The 19,949-nt window shown below is 38.2% G+C and overlaps 1 pseudogene; it reads left to right on the top strand.

The window, feature by feature from the left end:
• Positions 1-896: 896 nt before the first annotated feature.
• Positions 897-19,949, top strand: part of LOC103560840 (kanadaptin-like) — a 77,976-nt pseudogene continuing 58,923 nt past the window's right edge.

Genomic DNA, 19,949 nt, shown 5'->3' on the forward strand with positions numbered 1-19,949 from the left:
TTTGACTTGGCTATTTCTGGCATTACAAGACAAAAGATTGATATGATTTTCCTCTGCAGAATGATAGCCCAGGAGAAATACATTTTAATGGATCACATTCATATTAGAACAAAATTTTCCTCATTCTCTCAAATGGTTATTCACTGTACTACAGGCTATAAAGGGATTTTCATCTGCTTTATCTTCTTGGCTTTTCCTGCTGTTTTTTAATTAAAGTTTAAAGAATTAAATGAACCAGGGATGCTGAGGTTACACTGGAATGAGACAAGACCAAGCTGCCAAATCCGCTGAGGTGTGATGGGTCACAGGCTGATTCTGGAATTATCATTCACAATGACTTTTTCTTTTTTTTTTTCAGTCTAAAGACTAAACATTAATGTATTTAAAAACTAGACAGATGATAGAGATCAGAGTTCCAGGTCAGTTTCACTGAGTAAAACTATCTGGGAAAAGACATGCTTTAAAAAGTATTAGGAGGCTGTTTTATGCATCATCTCTGTCCATTTTGACTATTTCTGAATAATAATATGTTCAGTCTCTTGCATTTTTTGAGAATATTTGATTCCACTTAAAATGGCAGTGTTTGAAAGATAAACAGATGCATTCTTCTTTATAAAACTAAAATCTATGAAAACATAACGTAGTGCTGACTCTGGTCTCATGATTTTGGAGGTTCAGTTTAGTAAAAAATACAATCCGAATAGGCAGTGGACAGAGCTTAGGGGCGGGGGTGAGCTGTCACAGGGCGGCAGAGGCGGCGCTGCCCCCAAGGGGGCAACTGCGCCGTAACCACCCAGACCCCCACAGCCCGGCCCCGCGGGCCATCGCTTCTGCTCTGTCCCCTGTGGGAACTGCAGACCCTGCCTGTGGCCGAGAAGAGGTAGGGTTGTGGGAAGATGTCCTTGGAGATGGACCCCTCGCTGTGGCAGCCGCCGCCAGCCAATGCCAGAGCCTTGTCATCTAAACAGCCGCAGATCGGGCAGAAACATAAGTCCCAGGATCTCGAGGGCAGCGACATGCCCGCCGTCCTGTGCCTGGGCGGTGACGCCACAGTGTGAGGCCGGGGAGGTGGTAGGAGCTCGTCAGATAAACCCTGCCATTGCCTCTTATTTCTCCTCCCCTCCCCCAAGGTCTAGTCCCGTGTTGGACCCAACAGCACCCACATGACCACTTGCCGTCCTCAGAGAATTAGCCTAGGCCCTCCGTTGGTTGCTCCCACCCCCATTTTCAACCTCAGATGACAATTGGTGACCACGGATGAGTCCCTTCTCCTCTCTGGGTCTCAGTTCCCCCAGGTGCAAAGGAAGTGGGCTGGCCTCGGTGCTCTTCAAGCCCTGGAATCTTGTTCACCTGTTGCTGAGACACTCTCCTCACCTGTCCTCTTTGGCTGCTTGGGGCATGCCCTGTTCTAACCATCCTGCCGCTCCTTATTTCCCACAGGAGGAGTCCCCACTCAGCACCGCTGGTGCAGGTTTAAAAACGTGGAGAATGAAGTCTCTAGCTAACACCGTGCCTCGAAGACAGTATTGTTTGCTAGGGCAGCCACTCCTCTGCCCACCCCTGAAGATCCTTTCCTACCTCCCACTTCAGGGTCCCCATGTGTAGTCACCTGCATCTAAATTAGGTCCACTGGATGGAGATTGTTGACGTCCAAGTCTTCTGACTTCTCTACCAGTTAGGTCTTTCTGTGAGGGCAGGCCTGGGGCTCCTCCACTCTGTGGCCAAAGCAAGGAGTGCTGGGAAATGGGCTGTCCTGTGGACACGGTTATTTTCTAGACAGTTTCTGCAATGGTAATGATTCCCATAAATCTGGAGAGACTGTTCCTTGCTCTGTGCCCCAAATTAAGGAGAGTCTGAGCAGTTCAGAATCCTTCAAGGCACTGTGAGCTTCTGGACGTGAAGAAATCATATTACAAAACAAAAACAGGGGCCAGTGTGGTGGTGCAGTGGTTAAGTTTGCACGTTCCTCTTGGGTGGCTCGGATCCAAGGTTGGGACATGACATGGCTTGTCAAGCCATGCTGTGGCAGGCGTCCCACATATAAAGTAGAGGAAGATGGGCACAGATGTTAGCTCAGGGCCAGTCTTCCTCAGCAAAAAAAGAAAAAGAGGAGGATTGGTGGCAGATGTTAGCTCAGGACTAATCTTCCTCAAAAACAAAACAAAACAAAACAACATTATTAGTGACATTCAAAGCCACTAGGGAACGAATCCCTTCCCTCTATTCATTCCTGTTACGTATTTAGAGCTGTGTTATGAGGTATGTTTTCATAGGTTTAAGGGCTTCTTGCTTACTTTTTTTGGCATTATAGTGTTAATACATTTATTTTCATTCTATAGGAATCAAAATAATATCTTGTTTGTCTAGTGATTTATAATTATAGACTGTTCTTGCTTATGTTTTATCAAAAGAAAACTCCTCTGAGTTAGGGAGGAAATTTATTGCTGTTCTCATTCTCTGCATAAGGAAGCTGAGAATCAGAGGCTGAGCATCTTCTCTCATTGTTAGCATGTGCTCTTCTGCCCTCAGCTCTGGCCTCTAGCAATTCCAGAACAACAGCAAAAGTTCCACTTGATGTCCCATTACAATGGCGTAGAAAATATCTAGACCTTTATATACCAAACTATTATCGGTGATTATATCTGGGAAGTTGTATAGGAAATGGGAAGGAAAAATGAAGTTTCTGTTTTTATTTTATCTATCCTGTACTGTCTGCATCTTTTCAACAAGCATCTGCTCTTTATATACAAGAGAAATTAATTAAACTAATGTTCCTCCACAGAGTCTCCTGTGTGGCAGAGATCGCACTGTGTTCTATCATTATAAACCTTGGTTTTCAGTATATTCTTGGTCATTGACGATCGTCTTAAAACTGTGCCATTGCGCTCCGTGAAGCACATTTTTACTAGTATGCTCATGATTTGGCTACTAAAGTATCATTTATTGCACACCAGCAATGTACACAGTGATATGCCAGGTGCTATAAAGGCCATGGCGAGTCCATATATTTTCAATGGCACTCAGAATTCCCATAGAAAAATATTTTAACATATCTATATGACGTGACTGACCAAATGAAGGGGTGCTGACATCTCAGCTTTATCTTGTTGACTTCCTGAGCATGGCCGTATATGGAATAAATCCCCCCAGATTCAATATCATCTTAAGCAATCATTCTATCAAAGGGGAACAATAATGAAGCCAAGATCATTAACATTTATGGACATTGTTATTGTGTAACACTTATTGGGCTTAAAAAGAGTAAAACATATTCACATCCCTTGATAACTAGATATTTCAAATACTCATGTATTTTGAAAAATTAAAATTCATGAAACTGCTTTAATCTGAATGATGTGTGTGTGTTTATAGGTGCAAGTAGAATGAATTGAAATGTAAGCAAGTTTTGTTTTATTTTCTCTCACTATAGTCCTCCTCTTCTTTATCCCTCATACAGACATAGCATTGAATTTTAGAATCTTAGATCCAGGAGGGTTCTTAGAGGCCTAATTTCTTCATTTTTCAGATAAGGCAACAGGATTAGGGGTGAATTAGTGCCATGGATCATACGAGGCAATTTCAACATCCATCTCTATAACCTTCTTTCTCTCTTTTCTCCCAGAACTAAACACGGTCCCTTAGGTGTTGACAAGGAAGGTTAGAGTTGAAACTGTCAGATATGTTTCAAATAAGGCAACCCAAACCCAAATCATGCTCTGGGGGAGCTGCATTCACTGTTCACACATATTCAGCTTTTTATTTACTAAAATATTTCAGTCTCTTTACATGTGATGCTTTTAAACTAAGTAATCTCTGCTTTGCTTGAGTACATATGTATGCAGTATTTGTATGTCTAAGTGTGCACTTTCAAACGTTTGCATTTATACCCTCATTGCAATGAGTTCATCAAATCCTTATAAAAAACATTGTGTAAGATATCAAAGCCATGAAGATGAACAGGACATGACTGATTGGTTACTTTTCTCCAAATATGTACAGCTTGGTGACAGAGACGTACATTAGATAATTTAACGTGCGTGTCTGATACTGTGATGGAGGTATGTAACGAGAACCAGCCGAGTCTGAAGCAGTCATTGATGGCGGCCAAGGTACAACCCTTTCAGGAAATGATGCGATACACGTGTGGTCTTTTGATGGATGAATAAGAGTCCAGGGATGAAGAAAGGGAAGGTAAAAAAGAACCATGTAAGTGCAACTCACACAAGTCAGTAGGCACACACAGCTTGAGGGTTGCAGAGAGCTGCGTGGAGTCCTGTAATGGTAGAGTGTGAAATTCCACTCAGGAAGTGAGGTGAGAATAAAGTTAAAGAGCAAGTCAGTAAAGAGGGCATGAAGGACCAGAGAGCCTGGACCTTATTCCTCAACCAGTGGCAGCTACTGAGGTGTTTTAAGTAAGAGAGTAAAGTTGGTCAGTGTTTCATTTCCCATCCCTTTGATAGAAGTTGGGAGAATGGATTTGAGGGCACATGGTTAGCAGAAGAGGGAATTGATGAAGATTTGGCCTCCTTCTAAGAAATAGAGAGTAGGCAAGTGAATTGAGCCAATTTTAGTAGGAATGGAGGAAGAGAAGGATTGATATATGCTAGGTTGGTGAAATCAACGGGATTTGCTGATTAGGGAGAGAGTGGGGAGCATCCAGGCTCACGATCAGGTTTCTAACTGAACGCATGGTGATGACACAACATGAAATATGGACTATTGAAGAATATGTGTGGAAGCAAGGATGATGGGTTTGTGTGCTTGTAAAACATCCAGTTCAACATGTCCAGCAGGCATTTAGAAATAAAGGTTTACAAAAGATGTAAGGCCTAGAGATAAGATTTCAGTGATATTAGAATACATAAGAGCTTGACATACTTCTGGGAGAGTTTGTGGAATGAGAACAAAGTGGAGGTCAAGAAAAGAGCCATGTAAAACACCAACGTTGAAAAGCCAAGAAAGAGGATTCAACTAAAACACAAAATATACCGTAGTCAGGGAGACAGGTGAGAGCCATCAGTGTGCAGTTTTAAGAAGAAAGAAGTAATCTATGGCAAATGGAATAGAAAGGTCCAATAAGATAGGGATCAAAAAGTGCCCTTTGGATTCAACTTTTGCAATATTTATACATTGTTCTAAACTATCAGGATATTTTTTGCTTTTCTGATTCTTTCATGAACACATTACATGAATCCACTAAGAAACTCTTCACTCAAAACACTGATGACAGTGCACAGCCAGCAGGGGCTGAAGACAGAGTCCGAGGCTGGCGCTCCAGTACCCACCAGCCACATGTGGTTATTAAACACTTCAAATGGTGTTAGTCTAAATTGAGAAGCACTGTAAGAGTAAAATATATGCTGAATTTCCCTTGGCTTGTGCTATGACAACATCTGGAGCATCCTTGTTTTCCCTGTGAATTTTGCATAACCGCTGGGAGCCCAGCTCCAAGCCTGCGGTCCTCTATGCCAACATCAGCAGCCTGAATCCACGGTGGCCCTCCACTTACTTAAAACATCTTTGAGTTACTTATTACAGTTAGAACATGATTACACATGTTATATTATTCTCTAATTTACAATACAGATAATTCTTTTTCTCTAATTCTTTTAAATTGTCATATTTGAGTTTTCCTTCTAGGCTTTTTATGTATTCTATATCTATGATAATCCAAAATCCTGAAATCCATAGACTAAAATCATAGGATCTGGTAAAGGCAAACTATTTCTGTCTACCAACACAGAAATAAATCAAGGGTAGAATTTTCTGGGCAGCCCTATACTCATTCCTTGACTTATGACATTGTAATCACTGAATCAGGATGATAAATATTATTATTATTAACTTTTCAACATGGAATATATTATTAAGTTGTGTAATATTTAATAATATTAACTAGATTGAATGGTTGAAATGTTTAATTAGTTTCATATATTCCAAACACATAGTAAATCAGCAGATAAATAGACCTTTTCCATAATAGACTTAGAATATTTCTATCTCTACTTTGAAATATAAATACATAATTTCTCTGTAAAAATTATGATGTACTCCAAAATTTTTCGTACATGATGTATTTCACTGTCAGAGTCAAAACAACATGAATTTAATTATTACTCTCAAATTGTACTAAATCATTAATTCAACATATGCTGTTAGTCAATACATTATTCAGGATTTTCTTCATTAGTAAGACATTTCATTGCTATAAATTAATACTAATTATAAAATAATTACTTAAAAAAGCTATCTCAAACAAAAGAATTAGCAGTTTCTTATTAGTCACTGCAATCATCTATTAAACATATGATACATTCATTTGTACGAGTCAAGAATGAAATTTCAATTTAGAACAATTATAGTTTATTTTCGGTATGGGTTTAAACCTGATTAAAATAATAAGAGAATGTATTCTCACTATAAAGCGGGTAGCTAGCCAATATTATTTTATCTACCTATCCTATCTATCTATCCATCCATCTATCTACTTGATATCATGCTCACTTAAAATATTTTTACTTAAGAAACAGCTTCCTACTTTTAATTTCCTATGCATGGACTGAGAACAGACTTTATCTCCTTACACCAACAATGTAAATGGATGGGTTGCACTTTTTTGTTTTCACTTGTTAAGCTTAAAATATCATTTCCTCTTTTAAGGTTACATTTTGCATTAATGAAGTGTGTATAAAAATATTAATAAGGAATATATAATTATTTTTCTGCCCCTAGCTCATCACTCTATAGGAAAGCCAAACACGCATGCCTTATTTAAATTAATTAATTCCATTACAAAGGACAAACACTATGTAACAAGAGTTTCCCGAGCCAAATGTTTTTAAGTATGGAATTGTCTACCTTGACTGCTGAAAAACTCAAATGGAATTCCCTACTTAAAAAAACACACATTACATCTTACATGAAACTTTCAAAGAAACACGAATGTAGATTTTGCTGTCAGTTCTGTTGTTTTTAAGAGAACTAATGAATCAAAAATTGATTGTGAGCCCTCTTCCCCATCCAAGTTGCACTGTCAAAGCTCTCCATGGTGACTGCAAGAAGCCAGCCCTGCCACTGCCCCCTGCAGTGCAGGGGAAGGCTGGGCCACCAGTCTTCAAACCTGGGGAGGTGAAGAAAGAATGACCCACAGCACTCCTGGACCTTGATTGGCAGGGTTCCATGGGAAGAACAGCTGTGTCCCCCACCCATAGTGGCCTCTTCCCTGGAGGCCTGGCCATGGGCCCCTGCAGCCTGTAGAGCATGTGGAGCAGCATCGTCCTTGGCACCCATAGCCTGGAGAGTCAAATTGCTGCCTTTTCTGGCCACTACCTAGATATGATGTGTATCCAGAGCATCCTTCAGTATCTCTGTACCTAGTCGTATTGCAGCACAAGCCATTTGGTCCTGAAACGTAATGCTATCACCTTCTAATGTTAATGCTGTCTTTTATCTCTGTGATCTGGAAAGCACCGAGGGATGACACTTTTCTCAAGCAAACCCAAGTGCCACAGCACACCGTTAGTTGGATCTATCTGGGGCATGTTCTTAGATTTGCAGGTAGTATCAGCTGTTTATTCTGCAAGGACCAGAGGATCTGAGTGAACAGAAACACAATTGAAGGAACTGGGCAAGCTGCGACAAAGGATGTTGGAGAAGGTGTTAGAAGACTCAGAGGAAAAAGAGGAAATGGATATTACTGGAAGGAAGAGAAATACTGGTAATATGAGATGAGGAATAAGAAAAGATGCGGTCGAAGCCGGAGTTGAACAGAAGGAACCCTCATCTTAGAGTTGCAGCAAGAAAGAGAGGTCTTCTACATAAAGCATCCAAAAGAAGCTTCCCAATTTTTTATTTTTCATTCAGAAAGAGAAGAATTAGAATATAAACCTGCTAAACAGGGACTCAGCATTTCTCTCTGCAGGGTGAAATTAGATTCAACTGGAAAACAGTTGGTGGCTCAAGCCATTCACTCAGGAAAGAAAAAAGAGGCAATGATCTAGTGGTCCCTGGAAACTTGTCAGATCCTCTATACTTTGAGACTGCTGTTGCATCAGGAGGCAGTATCTCAGAAAAGGAAGGCCAAGCTGAAGATTTTTATAATAGTGATGCTGACAGATTCCTTAATCCGACTTGGTTGAGAAGAAGCCTCTGAACCAGATGAAGAAAGCTGATAAATTGACAAGAAGTCAGAGACCTTTTAATCATAGGCACAAATTTAAATGATACTGAAGAAACACACTCTGAAATCTCTGAGAGGCTGAAAGCCTCAAGCAAATCTCTATCAGATCCACCTTCTCAGGATTCTTTAGATACTTTTATGTTGGAAATGAAATCGAGGAGCGCATCAGGTGATGTGTCATAGAATGACGGCTTGAGTACTTCGAAGTGAGGAAACAGCAACAGAGACTTGAATGGTTGATAGAAATTGTAAAGGCCACAGAGATACTAAAGCTAAAAGAGACTGAAAATCACACTAAAGTTGTGGAAGAAAAGCTAGAAAGCTTATATTGATTCTCTTTGGTGCCATGAAAAAGGGAAACAAATTCAAATAAAAAACCGGGATGGTAGGGAATCTACCCCCCCAAGAACTCCCTCTGACTCTAATAAGAATGAAAGATGAGTGCGGTGTGGAGGAAGGGGAGGCTGAGGAGGAAGAAGAGAAGGAAGGGGAGGAGGATGGAAAGAAACAAATGGTGGTGGAAGCAGCAGACTGTGGCAGAAATTAAAGCCAGAAGAAGCAGTGCAGGAAATGAGTGCTCCCGCAGATCTCACATCTTCGACAGAAACAAAAGCCAGCGAAAACATGTCTCAGCCACATGGAACAGAATAATAATTATCAAAAGATTTGCAAAACATCTTTGTCACTCAAGGAATCCCCAACATCAAAGAATGAATGCGAGGAAAATAGAGAAGCGTTGAAGAAAAGAAATCTCCTGGTCCAAGCAAATTTCCACCAACACTTTCTTTCCTTCGAATATCCAGAACAACTGTGGATGGGCCCCAATTGAAGGCCAGAGTGGTGGGGGCAACACCCATTTTCATGACAATAAGGTGCTTGATTGTTTCCGAATTCCAAAAGAAGATTCTGCATGGGTCTGGCCCTGTGGCCGAGTGGTTAAGTTCACGCACTCCGCAGCAGGCAGCCCAGTGTTTCATTGGTTCGAATCCTGGGCGCGGACATGGCACTGCTCATCAAACCACGCTGAGGCAGCATCCCACATACCACAACTAGAAGGACCCACAACGAAGAATATACAACTATGTACCAGGGAGGGCTTTGGGGAGAAAAAGAAAAAAATAAAATCTTAAAAAAAAAAAAAAAAAAGAAGATTCTGCAGATCAAGTGGAGTGGGGTATTTGGGATACTATATCAAGGTGAATGGCCAGAGAGGGAGTTCAGATGATCATTTGTAAAATGTGGTAACTGGTTTTTTCTTCCATGTTCTTGCGTTCTGAATTTATCTACCTATCTTATTCTCCTAAATCTTATATTTATGTTTAAAAGTGTTTGTGTGTGTGTGTGTGTGTGTATATATATATATATATATATAAAAGGAACAAGATATTTTGAAAATTTCTAAAATGAAAGAGTTGACTCTGTTAAATGAGAAGGTAAAAACGCTTAATTGTCTTGAGAAAGAGAGAAATACTTTGGTATGCTATGTTCACAGTTCTAATTTTGGGTTTACTGTTTTTCTAATTTTTAAGTTAAAGTAGGATATTTCCTTTCCAGATTGCAAGTATCTTCTCCTTTAGTAAGGAACAGAGAGATTGTATTTTTGAATTTTTTTTTTACTGTTTTTTGGTGAGGAATATTGGCCCTGAGCTAATATCTGTTGCCAATCATATTTTTTTTCCCCCCAAAGCCCAAGTACGTATTTGGATATCCTAGTTGTAAGTCATTCCAGTTCTTCTATGTGGGATGTCACCACTGCACGGCTTGATGAGCAGTGTGTAGGTGTGTGTCCAGGATCTGAACCAGTGAACCCCGGGCCACCAAAGCAGAGTGCACGAACTTAACCACTACACCACCAGGCCAGCCCCCATATTTTTAAATTTTCTAGTGTGAATTGGTTTTTATTTTATCAGATATTCTGAATTTTTCTTTTGAGGAAGATTAGCCCTGAGCTAACATCTGCCGCCAATTCTCCTCCTTTTGCTGAGGAAGACTGGCCCTGAGCTAACATCCGTACTCATCTTCCTCTATTTTGTATATGGGATGCCTGCCACAGCATGGCCTGACAAGCAGTTTGTAGGTCTGCACCCGGGATCCGAACAGGCGAACCCTGGGGCACTGAAGCAGAACGTGTGAACTTAACCACTGAGCAACCGGGCCAGCCCCCGGATATTCTGAATATTTGTTTTAAAATGCTATCTCATGTAAACTTCATCAACTACAATGCTTATGAAACTTAGTTTGGGAATTTAGAATTTTTTATGGTTGTGAAAGATATTTAAGATAAATATTTAGAATGTGCATTGTTTTCCTTTAAAGGAAAAAGAAGTTGTCCGTTTCTAGGGTTATTTGTGGGCAAGAAAAACAATGTATTCATTGAGAGGAAAGAATTCAGGAGAATGAGAAGTTTGGGTACATAATACTGCTTTGAACATATTATCTGAACACAATTGTTTATGGTTACCTTGCTTTTAAAGTAGTTAAAAAAATTCTGATGTTTCATGCCTGCAAGATAACATTTTGACAGGGCATCATCAAGTTGTCACCTGGTGACAAGATTTTGAAAACTGCTCTGAGAGGAGTGAGACACGGAGCCAAGTAAATGAAGATGACCTAGTAATAAACCTATAATCACCTCACCAAGTTCAGGAGGTACTGGAAATTTAACAAGCACTGCTGAATTCAGTGTAATTCATTCAATTCCCAAATATTTATTCTTGGTCTTCTTTAATTAGAAAATAAGTTAGCATTATATATGAAGAATTCAACTTGGAGTCACAAGCTGGTTGCATGTAGGATGAGTTGCACTGGCACATGTATTTCCTTTGGCTACAGTAGTGTTTTCTTTATTTTATTTTAAATTTGACTGTTTCTAAATAGGGCATATATTACCTGCTTCAGTGTTTTTCAAAATTTGAAAGCTACTCACAGTAAGAAACACATTTTACATTGTTACTCTTCTCTTTCTGACACGTGCACATGTGCACACACAGATACACACATATAAATACAAAACAGTACTTACTTTTACTATATCCAGGGAGTATGTTCTGATCTGATCTATTCTATTCTACTGTATTCTGTTCTATTCTTTCATTGAAAAAGGGCTGGCTGTGGCCCACTGAATTCAAATTGAAGCGCGATAAACATGGTCCACTCTCTTACCCTTGGCAAATGGCAACCTTTTCATTATCTACCTTGCCCTCAATACCATTTGCATTTTTGAACCTCTAACTAAAGCAGGAAAAATTGTTCTAAAACCTGGAGAAGATTGTCAGAAACTGGCCAGCTGACCAAACAGAGTGACACGAATAATGTTGGCGAGAGAGCAGAATCTAGATTCAGGAAGATAAGATAAATAACGTAAACATCGCTACTTACAATTAAACACTGGGATAGCCAATGAACCTTGAGAATCAGAGAGCATGCTTTTGGCTATAAGAATAGAAAACCCCAAGACACGCTGTTCCAAACAGGAAGGATATATATTAAAAACAAACTGGCTCAAGCAATAAAAATATTTATTATCTCCTGTGTCTAGAAGTCCAGAGGTTGGGTGACTTTATGCATGATGGTTCAATGATATTACTAAGGAGCCATCTTTTTTTCCATCTTAGCATTTTACTACTTTGCATATTTGATTCATTCTAAGGTTCATTCTCTTTGTGGCCATTAGATAGCTGCCAGTGACAATGGCATGCTTTCTTGGCGGTGACAGAAAAGGAAAATATATCTTCCTGGCATGAAATACAAGTCCTTACTCCAATCTGACTGGGCCAATTTAGAGCATATGCTCACCTTTGGACCAACAACAATCTTCAGGGGATTGACATTAATTGATTGGCTTCAACTAATTCAGATCTATTCCTAGACTTGAGAATAAGTTCATCTTCCCCTGAGTCACACAGTGGAGGAGCAGACTTTGCACCAAAATTGGGATTCTGTTAGGATGGGAAAAGTTGGGGGCAGGAACTGGATAATAAGTGCTGTGAAGGCAGCATGCATTTTTTTATAGATTCCTTTTGATGCAACCATCTTGTTTCATGGCTTCTACGTTCCTCAAATCTCTATGGCTTCTACGTTCCTCAAATCTCTATTGGCCTAATTTCTTATTATATTTAGAACTGTAGGCTTGTCTTGTTCAAGTCAATCTCCTTACCTAGGAGTTTGAGTCCTTCTCTGATACAAGACTATGTACACAAGACCATGTTTTCTGCTAAAAGATGTCCCCCTACCTATTAGGATCTCTGAATAGCTCCTGATGCTTGTTTTCCAGTAGCCACGTTTTATGGACACATCCTTGACTTCTACTGTAATTATTTAATAATATCTGCTTTTCTTCAAGTCCTCTTATTACATCTTGCTACAATTTCTAAGAACTAATCGACTCGAATTCCTTTTCAATCTGTTTCAGATTTTCTCCGATCTCTAGTGGTCCCTTAAAATTTTGAGCACATTTAGTGCAAGATCTGGGCCTTTCCACTCTTATCCATCCAATTGCACTTCACCCTCCAATTCCTGATAAGGTACGTCAAGTACCTTATCAGGTACCCCTTTTGCCCCTTCTGAAATGTCTGGATTGAGTGTGTCCTTTGGGCCCATAATAAAATTTACTATTTTGCATGATAACATTTTTTAGAAACTATAAAATAGACCCTGAAATTCTACCTTCCCATTTTTTCTACAATTTACTTATTAGCATTTAAGAATCATGAGACTAGAAATATAGTTCATTAATTTTTTACCACACTCCCTGCCGTAGAATTTGTCCTTGTGCCTAAAAACAAACATTCAGTAAATATATATTCAATAAATGAATGAAGCAATAAATCTCTTGAGCCATTAACCTTCCTTTTGTTCCACAAATATCTCCTGGTACCTATAAGCTGCCCCCAGCTATTCCTAACTTCCCACATTAAGTCTAGATAACTCTAATGTTTAGAGCTCTGGGTGGTGAAAAAATGGTGATGTTGTACTGCTGGAGGCACTGATCTAAGATTCAAATGGGACTGATGCACCCAGCCCTGCTAGTCTTCACTGCTGCTTTAGGAGTATCCAATCCTCAAGTCATGGCCTTGGCATAAATGGGAAAGTAGAAGCCCGCTGTTCACAGGATCAGCACTTTCTAAAGAATATGAAAATATTACTTTTGAGATTGGTTCTAGATAGCACAACATTGAATAGCTTCCTTAAAGGAAGTGGATTGAGGACCTTCTTTAAAGGTTAGTTGACATGCTAACATCATGTAGAGCTTGAAACAGTCAAAAGGGCATTACAGGAGCTCAACCCCAAATCAAATGTCCTGGATGAAGTCACAGAAACATTTAATATATCTTCAGCACAGATCTAAAATACACAGAGCTGAACTGAGAAAAAATATTTACAAACAAGATATTTTTTAGGAACGGGATGTGGTAAAACACTTGATATTGCAAATTCATCTTCAGGCCAGAATTAAAGTCTCTATGTGGATATTCAGGAACGACAACCATGGGATGGTTTTGTTTGCTTGTGGGAATATTCAAGGCACACGTGGGCAAGAAAATTTTAATTCAATAGGCTACATAAATGGATTCACCTTTCTTTATATCTTTCTTGCATGTTTTACTTTTATTTCTAACAGCTGGTTCCATGACAGCAGACCTGTCTGGGAGGGACAGAATAGAAGAATGAGTGAAAATATTGACAGAGCAATCCTCTTTGGAATAGGTAGTGGCACAAGCTGGAAAATGGCTAAAACCAAAAAAAGTATTTTAAAATTACCGTTTTTCATGATCACATTCAACTGATTGAAGAAAACACTACTTTTAAAAATACTCTTTACTTCTTAAAACCTTATTAGTTTCGAAGATTTTAATGCCCTGTCTGTTATCTCAAAGGAAAGGTCATAATGTAAGTAATGTTTTCATTAAATCTTGATAGATAACCGAATACAACCAAATATATAACAACCAAATACCCTAAGTTTTTGAGATAGTCCTCATTTCAAATATTCTGTTGTCTCTAAATATATTTCTACCTGTCAGTTCATATTTTCTGGTTTGTATTATTAAAACACATTCACCCTCCCAAAGATGCATGAACTTTATTTTTATAACCACGTTCTGTTTTGGTTCCTTGCTATTCAAAACAAAAATTTTCTTCTTTCCCCTTCAACTATGTCCCTCCGCTAAGAATTAGAAAGTACTGCTAACGTTTGTTATAATCAGAAATGCCAAAGTTCTAATTTTAAGGCAATGCCAATCTGAATTTTGTGGTAGAATATCAAATATTAAAGAAGTGATAGGTTGTGGCATTTCCATTAACCGTATTCATAATTGAATGCTTTGCTTTGTGTGGGTTCCAGTCTCAGAAAAATTTCATACTCTATGCCAATGAATTATCCAGGAAACAACTGTGCCTAAAATGGTAACAAGTCACTCTTGAGAAATGAAAAACAACTGGTGCAGATTTTTCATAAAATAAGAAATAATCAAAAACACTGCTTTCTTTGCCAAATATTATGTTTTAAAGTCAAACTAACTAATACATGTAACTATAGATGACGTTCAGTTTTATAGCTGCTTGTTCTTGCGGTAGAGAGCTATAGGCACCTTAGAAATCAATATTGTTAGAAAAAAAGAACAAATGGCCCCTTTTTGTCAATTTCACATTTGTTAATCAAATTAAGAGAGGAAGTATCGAATTAGGAGAGGCAGTATAAGCAGTGTAGGTTAGCAAGCCAACTCTGAGCTCATTCAGAATTCCTTTCCAATACTGGCTGTGCTGTTATAAACTGTGTGATGATGTTGGGAACATCTCGTAAGCAGGTTGTGAGGATAAAAAGAATTATTGTGTCTAAAGTGATTTAGCACATTGAAAGTATAAATACTAGTTGTTATTATTACTTTATTATCAAAGTTAGCCACCCTGTCTGCTGTTATGGTACCTGTAGGATAGGAGTACAGAATTAAGCATCAATAGTGTCGTGGACACATTTCCACCAAGGGGAGAAAGTCAGTGTACAATGAGAGTAACGGAGGCAAAATAAGCTGAGATAAGAGACCAGAAAATTCAAGTCCATGATTTCAGCGTTCCTAATACCTGTTTGCATCCCAGACTCTTTTGCAATTAGATTGATTAATCTTTTCTCATAACTAAGTTTAGTTTGGCGCAGATTTCTATCATTTGCAGCCAAACGAGTTCACATGAAGTACTGCTGAATGAGTTCAAGTACAGGAAATTGTAAGTTGCTACTCAAACACAGTTGGTAGAGTTTGATGGATACTAAGAAATAGTATCTTTTCTATCTTCATGAATTTGGAATAAATTGAGAGATAAGCACATGCTTTTGAAAGACAGAGATAAAAATAATGCTTTTATAACTGAAAAAAGTCAACTTTGATTGGATGTGCATTGACTTTCTAATTCTGGACTCAAGAATTACACTTCCCGTTGGTCAGTCAGAGCTGGGAAACCACGAGGTCTCTGAACAGTTGACTCCTTGAACTTAAGGCATAAAGTAGCAGAAAAAGTGTGTGTTCCATAGATAGACTGGCTGACTCAAAAAGAAAACCTAGATGGAAGCCTCTATGTCCTCCCAGGGGGAAGATAGAATTAAATATTCAAAGAAAAGCCAACATTATTACTTTCAACTGCATATACGTGAGGCCATGACATATAGTGGTTACTCCCTAAAATAAAAATCTCCTTGAGACTGCAGCATACAGGGGGAAGACTGAAATCAGATAGAATTTGAATCTTTCTCTTTCAGTTTTTAGATGAGCCATTTAACTTTTTGAATATAAATCTACGAATCTTTCAAATGAAGAATGTTATCTACATTCACGTGATTGTTGTGAAGCTTATATGATATGAGACCTGAATTATTTGATCTTTTATTACAATAAAAATTTTAAGTATGTGTCATTTAGTTTTTAACTTAATAGCAATTATCAAAATTTACTTGATGCATTAGAGACACTTTATACAGGTAATGTCATAATATTCATTTTGCTCAAACCAGGTTATATTAGACCCCGTCATTACGTTTCCCAGCTGGTGAAATTCACTTTGTCGTTATTGAGACTCCCTTCTAACCCCCAAGGTTATGCGAAGATCTCCCATGTTGACATACTTACTTCTCAAGACTGATCACCGGGGATTGGAAGCTCTGCCCCTTCCTCATATCTCATGAACTTTGCTAAAGTTGGGGACCCACAGACCTAGGGTTCAGCTAACCTGGGTGCTTCATGCCATCCCACGAGGAAGAACTACCACCAAACTGGAGATCTGAACAGGCAGGGAGCACACAGCTTCTAGAAAACTTATGGATTCCTTCTTTTCCCGAATGTCTTAGCTTCTTACGCCTCTATTCTAGTGTCCTCCTACAAAGACACAGAGAAAACTCAAATGCAAAAACTGGGTTGAAAGACCATCTACTGGTAGTTTTGACTTTTGTCCTACAGCAAAAGGCTTTTCTTCCCAGGAGTTCCATGTGTTTGAGTGAACTCTTTGAACCAGAAGGAGGATATGTGATTGAAAAATAAAATCAAAATAAGCCAGAAATGGCTATGTCCATAAATTATCCTGACAGTAATATTTTATTCATTTTCCCTACAGATTTAAAAAGTGTAATGCTTACATGGAATCACTCTTATAGAAGATGAAAATTAGTGCTGTGTTCTCTTTCTGCTTCTTTGTTCCTCTTTGGGTAGAAATCCCATTGAGGGAAAATTATATTTTAAGTATTTTTGTTTTTTAATTGTTTTGAAGTGTATACTAAGAAAATAAATACTTAGCAAAATATAATAAAACTAACAAAATGTAATCCTGATTTTCAGAATGACTTCAGTATAGTCTATGCAGATCACTATGAAATGGAAACTATTTTTAGTGAGGTGACGAAAAACTCATATTCTAATATCTAGCTTTTAAAATTGTTTCTGAACCAGTTATTTTTCCATGAAAGGAGATGCAGAACTTTCCTGGGGAAAAAAAGGGAAACTCTAACCTTTTTAAAAATATGTTTTAATCCTTGACTATTTCAGCTGTTCTTAGAGAACATGAAAAATTTTAAACTAGCCCAAAGAGATAAACAAAACAAGAAAACTTCTAATTTCAGTTCAAGAAAAAGGTTCTAATTCATTGGAACTTATTTACTATATGCTTGAGCAGTCCTTTGAGCTGCACAAAAGTGGATATTAATACATGAGCAAACACAAGACAGACAAGGCAGATGTTGCATTACCCAAAACTCTCTGGAACTGGAGAGCAGCTGTGTGGTTTGAGGTGGCCATTCTGGCACATAATTTATGCAAGGACCAAAATAGATGCTCTTCTATGTTAAAAAAACAAAAGAAATGAAAGGAAGGAAACCTAAGGAGAAGAAAGGTAAATTGCATTATAAGACCTGGCTAAAATCAAATTAAATCCCCATAACAATGGAGTAGTCAATCATAATATATGAGAATTAAGGTTTTCCCCAGGCAATAAACCCTAAATTCCCAGAGTCAATTGGAATGTAAATCACCTAGCCATCATTTTAAATCTAATATATCTTCATTAACCTAAAAGTATAGCTAGCCAATGCAGAGTCCATCTCAATCATAATTCAGAATAGTGCTATTAATTCACAAATGACTTCTAAATTCTCATCTGTCAAGACAATTAAGACCTGACAGCTCAAACATTCTGTATAGTAGGCTGCGTGTTATAATGCAAAGAGGATCTGACAGAACCAGATTCTCTCAACATCAATAGTTATTAGGGATGTTTTTGAGATAAATTTTTTCTAAATTTCCTGAACCTCAGTTCCTCCAACTCTAAAATAAGAATTTCTATAGTTGCCATCTCATCTATCTCCCTTTCTCTTCTCTAGACCCCACACTGGTCAGTCTTTTCTTCCTATCACTCCCCTAAGAGAGCTCTTGGCAAAGTCATTAATGACCTCTGTAGCATTAAATCTAGTGATCAGGTTTCCATCCCTAATTTACTTGATTGTCAGCAACACTTTACAGTGTATACCCATTTAACTTGACTTTCTAGGACATCATTCTTTTGGTGAAACTCCTACTGCATTGGCTATTCTTTCTTGGTCTCCTTTTCAAATTCTCTCCTTTATTCTAAAATCAAAAATACAAAGAATCTTCAAGTTGAATGTTAGAGTACATGTTGCTTTATGTTTTGAGAAATGTGAAGTGTTTGAGAGTTTCATTGTTAGCAATCTAGTTAGTTAGCTAGCTGCAGTTTCATATATTGAAACTACCATATATTGGCAGAAGACACGAGAATCTTGGGTCAGAGACAAAAGACAGTTCATTACTCACAGTGGTAGCAGTAATCAGAGTAACAATGTTATGTCTGTTATCCTAGCCCCTATTCCCCCAGGGTGATATGGTGAGAGCTAGCTGCTGTCTGTATGCAAAGTAGAGTGTGTTACAGGAGAGGAACATTGATATTAGGAAGCTCCAATCTTTATAGGAGGCTGTTGGCGAGTCTGCTCATCCTCCCCTGCAGAGAGAGACAGTATCTTTATTACCCTGTAACTTAAGTATATATGCAACCCTTGAAGGAGATACTGTTGTTATCATCCTGGAATGTAAGAATATCATTTCACAGGGAGAGCCATCTTTATCTTCAATGTCCTGGAATGTGAGCAAATTTTTTTGGGGGGAAGGAGACATGTCTATCTTCCCTGGCTGCCTGCTTGTACAAACATATCTGAAAATACCATTTGGAGCAAATTAGTCGTTAATGCCCACACATGAAGACACATGAGAGAGCAATGGAAAACTGTTTCCCAACACATAAACTTAGTTCCTTTTTAAATGATGAAACTGTGTTGTCTGCTTGCCTGGATTTGGCTTTACTATTAAAATTAATATTACTTTTGATGACTTGAAGTTCAGAACTCTTTCTAATTTCATGGTGAAGTATTCCACGATAATATCTACATCATCTTCTCTTTGCAATATTTTCATTTAAAGTATTTACAAAGAATTGAAGCCTATAGTGAATATTCAAACACTGAAAAATGTCAGTGGACATTATTGGGTAGCATTTGAATAATATAACATTTGGATCTCGTGGCAAGTTTAATAGCATTATACAAAATTACTTGCTGAAATTGCCAGTTTAAAGACATATTATTCTCTCCAAATATATTACTTCTTGGAATACCGCTCATAGAGTTTTCAAAAAATACACTATGCACTTAAACTTATTAAAAGTCATTTTATGTGCAAGAGTGATTTACTGTTAGCAGCGGACAGGACTGCAAACACACATATAAAACATAGCAGCTGGTATAAGCATAGTGATTGCTTCTTTCCTACATGCTCTTGACCCAGTTCATGCAAATGTTGGCCTTAAATTTCATGCCATGTGTTAGCATTTTCTGTTTTTTCCTCTCAATTTTATGTTAGTGGGTTTCTTCTGTCTTTATGTTGGCTGCTAAGCTTTGATACTTGCAGAATTATAATCCTTTTTTTACACGTTTTTCCAATTTATCAACTGATTTTTAATTTTTTATTAAGATTATGATAGTTAATAACCTTGTGAAATTACAGTTGTACATTATTATTAGTCATGTTGTAGGTACACCACTTCACCCTTAGTGCCCTCCCCCCACCTCCCCTTTCCCCTAGTAACCACCGATCAGTTCTCTTTGTCTATATGTTAACTACCACCTATGAGTGGAGTCATACAGAGTTCGTCTTTCTCTGTCTGGCTTATTTCACTCAACATAATACCCTCAAGGTCTATCCATGTTGTTGTGAATGGGACGACTTTG

The sequence above is a fragment of the Equus przewalskii genome, chromosome 31, assembly GCF_037783145.1.
Source record: "Equus przewalskii isolate Varuska chromosome 31, EquPr2, whole genome shotgun sequence".
NCBI lineage: Eukaryota > Metazoa > Chordata > Mammalia > Perissodactyla > Equidae > Equus > Equus przewalskii.